General features: G+C 35.7%; 1 long non-coding RNA gene across 1 annotated transcript; it reads right to left on the bottom strand.

Moving 5' to 3' along the window:
• Positions 1–6,501: 6,501 nt before the first annotated feature.
• LOC133294180 (uncharacterized) lies at positions 6,502–10,969 on the bottom strand. The gene is made up of 3 exons (XR_009749163.1): positions 10,103–10,969; positions 7,219–7,303; positions 6,502–6,735 (listed from the first exon to the last, which is right to left on the bottom strand). It is a non-coding gene; the product is annotated as an uncharacterized LOC133294180 (long non-coding RNA).
• Between the last annotated feature and the right edge of the window lie 1,197 nt (positions 10,970–12,166).

Here is a 12,166-nt window from a genome sequence, read left to right as displayed (position 1 = left end):
ATCTTAAAACCAGAAATCTCAGTAAGACAAGGGGTCCTCAAGGATCTTCCACCCCAAGCTCACTTACATGTGCAATATAAGTTCTAAAAGTAGTAACTCAGTATAAGTTCCAAAACTCAATGCAGTGTAACAGATAATCATGTCATGTGTGTTTAAACTATTCTACTGGCCAGAGAAATGCAGGGATATGTCTATCACCCACATGTAGTACAAGGAACACCGTTTGCACCTCACCCACAGCCTCACCATATCGTATGTGCTACATACTCAGGCTTACCGTATAGGTGGAACACCACATGCATATCCAAAAGGCACTAGTATATAACAGCTCAATAGCATTTCCAAAACACCAAAAGCATGTAACACAGCATGCATATAACCATACCCCCATGGGACATGGTGGAACCACAACATGGCTAAATCGAGGACATGAAAGCTTACCTTGCAAGCTCACTATCCAATGCCAAGAGTCCACACAGCTCAAGTCCCACACACAGCAGATCACAATCTGATTAGGACCAGCAAGCATATCAACAACAAAGCTCAAAAGCATGAACATAAAGACTACATTTTTCCTCTTACGATTTACGTATTAAGGCTCACACAAAGCCACAAGCCTTTAATCACTTGATTCTGACTTAGCTCAATTAAAACAGAAGTTCAACTTCAACACTCTAGGGTCCACAAACCCTCAATAGCCTACTGTATGAACAGTGCAGCTACTGTTCTTCGAAATCCCAGAATATCCGGATATTCCTCGAGGACATATCCGGATAAGCAATATCCGGATATCTCTCTGGAAATATTCGGATATCAGTATCCGGATATCAATATCCGGATACCCATATCCGGATATCAATATCCGGATATTAACAACCAAATATCCGAATATTTCGCGACAGAACCCAGATTCTTTATTTCGCAAAAATATCCTTCCAAGGTTCCATTTTTAACACTTCCAGAAGCTTAAACATGCATCTTAAGGTCCATTTAGGTTCATATGACAGTTGGTTACTTGCTTAACTCATTTACATGCAAAGACACCTCTTTTAAGCATTAAAACTTAGGATCAAAGGTGGAACAACTCACCCAAGGCTTCAAACTCAGAATGGAAGACTCTTGGAGCTCACCAACAGCTCCTCAAACTCAGACCAAGAAGGAGTACAAAAATGGACCAACAAAGTTTGGTTCTTGCACCCAAAGATCACTCATTGGTGCACCAAGTGCCATGACAATGGCTCCAACAACCCCAAACAGCAAGGTCAGCAACTAAACACTACAAGAACAACTCTCTAGACCCAGAACAAGGCCATCAACACACTCACTACTAGAAAAATCCTGTATAGCGAGGGAATTGCTATGAAAATTCTGTCGCTAATTTCATCCTCGCTACTACTTTCCCTCGTAAAATCGTTTGCGAGGGAATTTGCGAGGGAAAGTAGTAGCGAGGATGAAATTAGCGACGGAATTTGCATAGCAATTCCCTCGATATATAGGATTTTTCTAGTAGTGACTCCCAAAGGTGATTCTCACTCACACCAAGTGTTTAGATGAAGGGAATGGAAGAAAAGGCTTCAAAGCTCAAGAATTAAAGAAGAAGAGCAATGGAACAGTGTTTGAAGACCCTCAACCGCCCAAAGTCACGTAGGAAAAGAGAGTCTACGGTTTTGTGCCCAAAGAATGAGTATATATAGCCACTTAACCATAAAACACACAGTAATAACTTTAATTGCTACGCTTAGCATTTTAATCCCAAACTTATGATTCTTAACCTACTCAATTTTACAAGAATTATCATATTTTTATTATATTTTTCGGAGCACCTTTCCAGTACGTGCTTTTCATAGCCAGTATCAGTTTCTGACACCAGTTCTCATCATTTTAACTTGAAACTCGTTTCACAAGTCAAATATATTATTCTAGGAATTATCATGCACTTATTATAATTTTTTGGGATACTTTTTTGGTACGCATTTGTACCGACTAGCAGAACTGGTATCTGCACTTTTCTTCCGAAAAGCGACTTTCAGCATTCGTAATCAGAGCAAGCTTCAAGTGCATGAACTGAGATGTAAAAACAAGTAAGAAAAAATGATAAAAAGGAAGAAAATATCAGAGAAGTAAAAGATGCGCTCTGCCCTATGGCTTCAGCCACCCCCTGATTACTCAAATGATTCATCTCTTCTTCTCTTTTACACTTTATGTTTCTATTTTTCTTTTGTTCTTTAGTTTCTTGAATGTTCCTTCCATCTGAATTTTGTTTACTCTATTAGTTGATTTTAGTTTTTCTATCTTTAAGTGATACTCTCATCATACACAGGGCCAAAGCATCTTTGCCCGGATTTAAGGTTCTTCACTTCCGAAAATTTGTATGTTGAGGGCTTGTAATAACTAACAAATTCAACCCCAAAAGAATACGTATGTTATTGTAATATTTTCAGGTAGAAAAAACTAACTTTCTGGTCGTCTGAAGCAACTAATGAAAACCATATAGGATTTTTTTTTTCGATGGAGAGAAGAAAAAGAAAAAGAGACAGGAAATGTGTTAGAAGAAGAAAACAATTTTTATAAGGAAAGACGCTGAATAAAAATCATTCGGTGAAGAGCAGTCACGAACGTGTGCTGGGACTTGGGAGAGAAGTAAACGACATGTGTTTGGGGTTTCACAAGAAAGACTTAACAGGATTGGATTTTTTTTTACGGAGATACTTATTGTTTAAATTGTATAATATATTTAGGTTAATTGTCTTAATTAAAACGAAAGGGTGATTTTCTGAACAGGAATCAAAGTTCAGGGTGCTAAATTGTAATTTAGCCTAAATTGTTTTTAGTAAAGATGAGATATATTTTATAATTAATTAGAAATGTAAGGAGTTATTTTAGTGGCTGCATTACCAAGAATGCAAGCACATGTACTAAGAAAGAAACATATCTTATTTACGGCTTATATTTTAGTGTTTTTATATCATTAAGTTGAATACTATTTTTTTATGTTAAGTTGAAGTTTTCTTTTCTTTTCTTTTCTTAGGGATTATATCCCTCATGTTATAAGAACTAATTTTTTTTATGATGTTAAGAAAAAGACAAGTTATATAATATTAAAAAAAGTGAGAGGGCACATTATTTAATGAATTGGTCTTGTCCTTTTTTAACATGACAAAAAATTTGGTTCATGTAACATGAGGGATATAAATCCGTCCTTGTTTATATTCTTTTATTTTTTAATGCGTTTAAAACTTTGTTTAATAAAATATTTTCGGGAGGCGCTGCGCCCGAACCTCTGAACCTCCGCACAAAATGTGCATACATAAATAAAATTTTCTGGGTCCACCACTTTGTCAGGGGCTATTATGATAACGGCTGTAATCAATTTCTGTTTTAATTCTTCAAAAGCTTTCAAGCATGCGTCATCAAATCTAAAAGGAACATTCAATTCCAACAGGTGACTTAGAGGTTTAGAAATTTTTGAAAAATCTTTTATGAACCTTCTATAAAAACCTTCATGTCCAAGGAAACTCTTAATTCCTTTTACATTTGATAGAGGCGGAAATTTCTCAATCAATTCTACCTTAGCCTTGTCTACTTCCATCCTATCTTTGCAGACTTTTTAGCCAAGGACTATACCCTCTTTAACCATAAAGTGATATTTTTCCCAATTCAAAACTAAATTGGTTGGCTCACATCTCTTTAGCACTTTCTTCTAAGTTGCCTAGGCAATCCTCATAAGAGTATCCAAACAGACTAAAATTATCCATGAAAAATTCAAAAATCTTTCAACCATGTCAGTTAAAATAGCCATCATGCACCTTTGAAAAGGTGGCTGGTGCATTGGACAGCCCAAAAGACATTCTCCTAAAGGCAAAAGTGCCATAATGGCATGTAAAGGTGATTTTTGGCTGATCTTCAAGTGCTAAGGCTATTTGGTTATGACCTGAATAGCTATTGAGAAAACAATAATACCTTCTTTCAGCCAACCTATCTAACATCTGATCTATGAAGGGGAGAGAAAAATGGTCCTTCCTAGTGGCTTTATTGAGTTTCCTATAATCCATACAAATCCTCAAACCAGTGACAGTCCAAGTGAGGATTATCTCCTTGTTCTCATTCTCAATTACAGTGATCCAACCTTTCTTTGGTACACATTGAATTGGGATTACCCAGTTACTGCCAAAAATGAGATAATGCATCCAGCCACTTTATAATCTCCTCTTTCGCCGCCTTATTCATTATGGGGTTCATTCTTCTTTGCTGCTTAAAGGACCTGTTGTTTGGGTCATTCAATAAAATTTTATGCATGCAATAAGGTGGACTTATTCCCTTAACATCTGCCAAAGTCTAACCTATGGCCTTTCTGAATTTTTTTAAAACAACTAGCAGTTGTTTTTCCTCTAAATTAGTAAGGAAATTAGACACAATGACAAATAATGTGTCTTTTTCTCCTAAATAAGCATGCCTAAGACGATTAGGCATAGGCTTAAGCTCTAAGATAAGAGGTTCATCAATTGAAGGCTTTGGAAGTCTAAATCCCCTCTTGGACAGTTCTAAGGAATCAAAAAAATTTCCTCTCTAACTAGGACAGGTTCGGTGTTCAGCCAATTTTTACATTCCTCTACATTTGCATTATCTTCCTCATAATCCTTAATGGTAGTATTTGTTAATGGGTCCTTTAATTCTTCCTCTTTAAATTTTTCTTTAACAGGACAATCAATCACATCAATCCAAGAACAATCTTATACCTCCCTTGGGTATTTCATAGCTTTTAAGACAATAAACTTCATCTTTTCACCATTCACATTCATGGACAACTCACATTCTTTTACATCAATTATGGCTCCTCCAATGGCCAAAAAGGGTCTTCCTAAAATTATAGGGACCTCCTTATAATCCAAAATAATAAAATCAGCAAGCAATATGTGTTAGATATAGGTGTCTAAGAGATAATCTGAGAGTCAAAAGGACTCATGTACTTCTTTATTGTTATGAATAAATTTTATGAATAAAAGCATTCTTTATCTTGTTTCATATTGTATGTCTCAAATATTGAATATGAGTAACTGGATAAAGCCCTTGGAATGGAACAGGTGTCACATTGAGGATCTGTGATAGGGATAACGATCATGAGGGCTCAATGACACCACACGTCCATTGCCAGAAATATGTTCCTAGTCTAGAGATATCGATAATGGGCATTGGTGTTCCTAGGTAGGACTGGCACGACTCAGCTACTTGCAAGGTGATGAAAGGTAGAGTCCTCGTGAGATACAAGCATGGAGATGTCTTAGTTGACTCGTGGGTGGACCTATTGAAGAATAGCTCGCACTGAACTGACCCACAAAGAGACACTACAAGAAAATCTCACAGATAATATCAATAGGTAATGTCTCTTATTGTTTGGGTGCGCCTTTCCTTAGACTTGACATTATCACATAGACCTATGCTCTGGAAGGCTTGCTTTGATTGTATACCTTCTCTGCCTGAAACATGCAAACTAGTAGGTATACTCTTGGGCATGCCCTAAGAACTCAAGGCTAGTGTGACAAGCTGAAGGAATTCGTCAATCTCTATGAGAGATTAGGTTATCCATAGACCGGTGAAACTGGGATGACATTTACGGGACTCAGGAATTTATGCATAGTAAAGGAGTCATGAGATGGCCCGCTTTTTAGAGTCTGTAAATGAAGATTTCTTGTTTCGGCAAAAGTTAATCTTAGACCGCAAGGGTTGATATATTTTCCTTGACCAAGGTCAATGGAACAGATAACCGAGACGAAAGGACAATTCACACGGTAACCAAATAGGTATAATAGGTTGATCATTCGATGAACTCAACTAGCTCTGAGACAACAAAGCTTGCTAGTGCTTTGTGTTGTCATTAGATGGATTGGGCTTAATGGGTCCAAGTCCATTTATGTCAGTGGCTATGTTGGGCCTGATGGGTCACACACAAACACCTTAAGTTGTCTTGAATTCTAGCATATGTGATTTTGGCCCAATAAGGGATAATGGGCCTAAGTTGGTAAAGCCCATATATTGGGCCAAGAGATGGTAGGAGGTGTAACACCCCGTAGTACTCCGGTTGTTAACATACATGATATTTGGCATACACAGCGAAAGACTTTATTTTAAAAGAATAATAAAGCGTTTTACAAAAATACAAGTAAGCTTTTTCCAAAACCTTTTATGAAAACATTTCTAAAAACGTTCACGTGAGATACTGCAAAAGCGTAAATCTAAACATACATCTCCTAATTAACCCCATGAGCCAGTATTAGTGGCCATTGACCATCAAGATATGACATCAAGTGTCATTCCTGATGGAGTCTCACAGATAGCATAACAGCTGTATTTCAGAAAACTAGGAACATGGTCCCGCACATACAGGTCACCTAATTGATACAATAATTTAAACAGATAGCTTGCAAGTCCCACACGGACTGCAATCCCCTCAATCGGTCAATACAAATAATAAGGCTCCATGCCTAAATTAACTGAATACATGCATCAAGTCTATATTAATTCAAAGTATAAAAGCATCAGTAAATAATCCATGGCTCTAACAATACAATCATGAGCCTAAATAAATACATACAATAATCTCCCTAAAATAATTAAGCATATTAACAAGTCTACATGCCAACATCAAATCTAAACATAATATAAAAACATTAGCTGCATCATCAACTACTCCAATGCGGGGGGCCTTGCCCCTAAAAGCATCACCACTACTCTGGGTACCTGAAATTATGTCCCCAAACGGGGTGAGATAACAACATCTCAGTAAGCTCAAGGTTCATAGAGGATCCTCTAACCCCTGAGCCCACTTCCTGCATGACAAGTCAGATATAAAGCATATAATACAGACATACAGCATAAACATAGCATCATCATATCATCCTTGTGTAACCCCAGGGTCAAAGTCATAGACAATTACACATGTGTGACTTCCAGGGTCAAGCCATAGACAGTCAACACAACCTCAGTATGAAATAGCTCCCAGAGTCAAGTCATAGGCAGCCTACATACCATGATCACTGGCCAGGATCCTCATAACATATATCATTAGTGCATCATCATAACATCAAGATCATATAACATCTATATGAATGTGAATGAATGCACATATACATCATACCATATACTTTCATACAATACAACCATAATGCCCACCATCATGGTGGGGCCATAAGAGAGAGGAGTCAACTAGAACTAGGAGCTTACCTTAGGGAGCTTAGCACAAGCCCACACTCCAATATAATACGTATGCTCTAACACAGTCCTCAAGTGCACGGTTCTCTAGGCACACCTAGAGTAGGAACCATTCACATCATTAATTACATATTAATTAATCAAGTCATATCCACGACTTAATCATTTAATGATTCCACTTTTCATACTCATAAGCCAATAATATGCCCATTACAAGTCTAGACCAATTATTACTTATTACATATTTTAATGCATTATTACAAGCCACTTTAATCTTCAATTACTTACATAGCTTAGAATCACATGCAAGGCTCACTTAGGTAAATTAGATTATTTTCAACTCATCCAAGCCATATTTATGATTATTATAAGTTACTAAGGATTCTCATAAGCCCACTTAGCTTAAATATCACTTTTACGGTTTTTCCATAACTGTACATGCTTCTGTTTTCTAGTTACTGGGTGCGACTAACTTGTTATAAAATTCTTATCTTTTAGTATGCTAATATAGACTCAATTACCTTTCCATAAAGGTATCACATGCCTCATTTGGAGTTTCCTAGCTCCGGTTATCACCATTTGAAGTTGAAAAAGCGAAGCTGTTTGCCAACTCCGAACAGGGCCCTAAACATCATTTACCATTTCTGTGATTCTGGAAAATATACTAAACCAATTGCTCTAAAATTTTTATGTAGATACCTAGACACCTTTATCTTTAATGCTAAATATTATGAGCCTAATTTGAGTAAGCACAGAGGGAGAAAAAATTTGTGGAAGTTGAAGCCATGTACAGCACCCCTGCACATGGCCTCCATGTGCAGTCCTCACTCAAACGAACATACAGAATGGAATACATCTTCAATTGATACCAAATTTTGACACCAAATATATAACATCTCAAGCTTCAATTTGATATAAGGCACATCCCTATATGACCTCTGTGGAGGGAGATATTCTCTCCCCAATTTTGCTTAAAAACTGGTTACTTAGCTTTAAATGTGTTTACTTAACAAACCTTGTCGCAACCGTATCGCGACGTGACGGCGAAAGAATATTGAATGGTTAAAACAATGGAGTCGCCACCAAAGTTTATTTAGGAAAACATTGGAAAAAACCTTTTTTAAAGACAACTGGTCTTTGAATACAAAAGAAATGGATTCGGGAGTCGATTACGAGTAGGGAAGGTATTAGCACCCTACACCGTCCGTTAAAAAACGGTTACCTTATATTAATTGTGCAAATTATTGATAATATTTTAAATATTTATTTCACCCTAAATAAAATTGATCGTTGGAAAAGACAACTAATTTTGAAATTTTATTTTTGTGCTTGACGGGAAGAGTCCCGCTCCGACGTATCCCTCGGTACAATAGGGAACTCAAAGCTACGTCGTTCTGTAGAAAATATTTGTGTGTTGATTGGTTTTAATTTTTTGAAAGTAGTTTTACTTTGAAAGTTTTGGATTTGATGGTTTCGGACTATCAAACTGTCGCAGCTAAAATAATCCGAAATGATAATTGTAGGATTAACAAGCTGTCTCAACTCAGCTAATCCTTTTTTAGAAGAATAATAATATTCATATTATTAATTTTTGTTATCGTAAATTTTATGATAAATTTGATTTAATTTTGAATCACCAAGCCGTCTCGGCAAAAATGAGTCAAAAGCAAAATGTGTGGGGTTAACAAGCCGTCACGACTTCAATTGGTAACAAATTGATCTTTTATTTATTTATTATTATTTTTTAATTAACCCAAAAATTAAATAGTTTTAAATAAAACTTTGATTTTTTTGTTTATTATTACTAAATAGTCTAAAATCATCGGACAGTCACAGTCGAAATGATTCTAAAGAATTAACAAGCTGTCACAACTCAGCTAATCCTTTTAACATATATTTCATGTTATTTTATGATAACCTTAAATGAATTTTGAATCACCAGGCCGTCTCGGCCAAAATGATCCAAAACCAAATCTATGGGATTAACAAACCGTCACGGTTAAATTACCCATGTAAATTTAATATGATAATTTTTATTTAGAAATATTGATAAAATCTAAATGGGTTTTACGTCATTATTAGTATAACGTAAAGAAGAGATGAATTGAGAAATTTGCAATGTTCTTTCATGAATGTGCAGACCAAAAAGATGAAGCTAATGTATATTATTAAAATATTCCAATCATGTTATAATAAGACAAAGTACCATGTTATCACTACTATTATAATTTGAAAAAAATATGAATTGAAGAAAAGAGGCAAAGTTGTTTCGTAAGATGCAAACCAAAAAGATGAAGCTAATGTATATTATTAAAATATTTCAATGTTACTTTCAATAGAATGGATGATGCCCCACTTGTACATATTTTTTAATAAAACAAAATGGCTAATCGACAAATATGCTTTGTGGGAATTGTGAATGCACAGAGACATAAACCAAGTAACATGATGCGTGCTATTCTACGGTATAGAAATGTTTCTTTCCTGATGATCAAAGGTGGATATCACATTAAAATATTAAAATATTAAATCTTTGGAGCATGTGATATTTTCTAACAATATTATTTTAATCTATCATACATCACAAAGACAACAACTAATATAGGACAAAAAACTCATGGACCCAAGTTAACACATGGCTTCCTAATGATACATGCAACAAATAAAATAGACAAAAATTCATGACCGCACATCACACATGGCTGAGATCTAAAGATAACAAATTGACATAATATGTTTCAACCTTCTCCCTCAACGTTTCAACTAAGCTCCAGTGTATGTTTAGGTTCCATCATTAAATGAGATCACAATCTTTCTCCATATTATATCCTTAGAGATTTCTAGATCAGTCAACAAAAGGGCAATAATATTTTAACACGAAAAAACAACAACTCACAAGTCCTTAATCAAGTTAAGGTCCTCACGATGGTGAGGGAGAAACTTGCAGCAGTTGACGACGTGGGTGTAGTAGAGATTGCGTGAGCTTTGGACGATGTAGCACGGTGATGGACAATCTTCCAAAGTGACCGTGGCAGGGGATGAAACCTTGGGATTTTGGTATTTCACGTCTTTTAGAAGATTGTGATGAAGGAGGTTGTGGAGTTGGCTTCCAGTGACCGGCTGATGGCGTGAGGAAAGCAGCAAATTTGGTGCAGTGTGAAGGATCTTCTAGCAACCTTACGGGAGGGCGCAGAGGGTTGAGTTGATGGTGGCTTCTTTAATTGGCTTGGTCATGAGTTTTCTCTCACAGTGTGCACATATGAGTTTCTATCTTTTCTATTAATTTGTTGGTTCTCTTTTAAAACCTTCACCCCCCTTCGTTCTGTATGTCCTTGGTATTTATAGAGGGCTATATCATGAGATTTCTTCGCACGAGGGTTTCCAGCCACTCCACCTTGCAGGCTTTTTGATGCAACAGTCGGCGCCTCTGCTGTCCTATAGCTATTCTTCCACCGCCCCAAACTCTACTTTCTATAGCCTTATCCTTTCTTTCCTTTTTTATTATTTTTTTCTACGACGTAACCCAACAATTTGGCTGTTAGAGATGGATAACAAGTGGGTTTATTGAAATGTAAAGATGAGAGATGGGTGAGAGGCATTATCAACATTTCCTTTTCATTAAGAAACATACCTTACTATTACTTTATTTTTATTAATATTTTTTATTCTCTATTTTCCTTTATTTCCTTTTTTTTATAAAACAAAAATAATGATAATAGAAGGTTCACATTTTTCTTTATTATTGTTTTTACTGTTTATTATGTGGGAGGACAAAAATGAGTGATTACAAACCTTAATTACTTTTGATTATAAATCCTAATTCATATTAATTCTTGGATTTTTATATTATTAAGTCACGTTATGAAATATCATTAGTTTCATTATGTCATGATACTTAAATTTTACTAATTTCTGAATTAGTGCACCTAAATCCTACTTTGGTCCAATTTTAGAGTTTAATCCTTAATTAGTGTATTATGCAAATTAAGTCCACTTCACTTAACCACTAAATTAATATCCTAATTAGGTCTTAATATTAATTTTAACATAGTGACCCTACCTTAAGCCTACATGGCTGAATTGTTTAGGTGTTTATTTTAGTATTTTTAAGCCTATTTCTTAGTCATCTCATTAGTTAATTAAGTCCTACACTTAATTAGTCCACTAATCCATCATTTAATTAAATTTTAAACATAAAACCCTAATCATACTATTTAGGGAAGATTTGATTAAGTGGTATTCTTAGGGTTCAAATCCATTCCTTAGTCATAATTAATGTTCTTAAGATTAAAGGTTGCATTTTTAACCTTTCCCTTGGTTCCACCTATGATTATCCACACTTTAGAACATCAAGAACCCATTTTTACCAAATTAAAACATCAATCCCATAGAAAAATCATGATGGCTGAATCATATAGGTGGATGGGAAATAATTTTGGTCAACATTTCTCCAAGTAATCATGCTTGCTTCTTCAAGTTAGTTCCAAGGCTTCAAGCTTCCACTTTTCTCAAGCAAGGATGCATCTTTTCCACAAAGAACACACCTTTAAGAAAGACTCAAAGTTAGAACTCAAGAACACAACTCAAAGGTGGGATTTTTCAAGAAAAAGATTCAAGATGCTTACACTAAAACTCAAGTAAACAAGAACCAAAAGAGTGTTCTTCAAAGAGAACTCAAAACATCATCTCTAAGGCTTGAACTTGTCAACACCATGGCTGTATGCAAGGAGAGTCACCATGAAATTTTGGTTTCTAGCAACAAAAATGGTATATTCTTGAAGAGGATGATGAGAGGAACAACTTTGATGAAGAAGGTTTGGTGATTTGGTGAGGTTTTGAAGATGAAATCTTAGAGAGAAGTGAGAGCAAAGTTGGAAGTTTGAATTTTAGAGAGAGAAGTGAGAAGGGGCTGCTGAAATCTGACCAGAAAATGGAGGGGGTGGTGCCCTAATGAGGGGTG

The sequence above is a fragment of the Gastrolobium bilobum genome, unplaced genomic scaffold, assembly GCF_033153095.1.
Source record: "Gastrolobium bilobum isolate Gb01-03AN ecotype WA unplaced genomic scaffold, APGP_CSIRO_Gbil_v1 utg30012, whole genome shotgun sequence".
NCBI lineage: Eukaryota > Viridiplantae > Streptophyta > Magnoliopsida > Fabales > Fabaceae > Gastrolobium > Gastrolobium bilobum.
The sequence above is the reverse complement of the archived record's forward strand: the minus strand, read 5'-3'. Positions and strand labels throughout refer to the sequence as shown.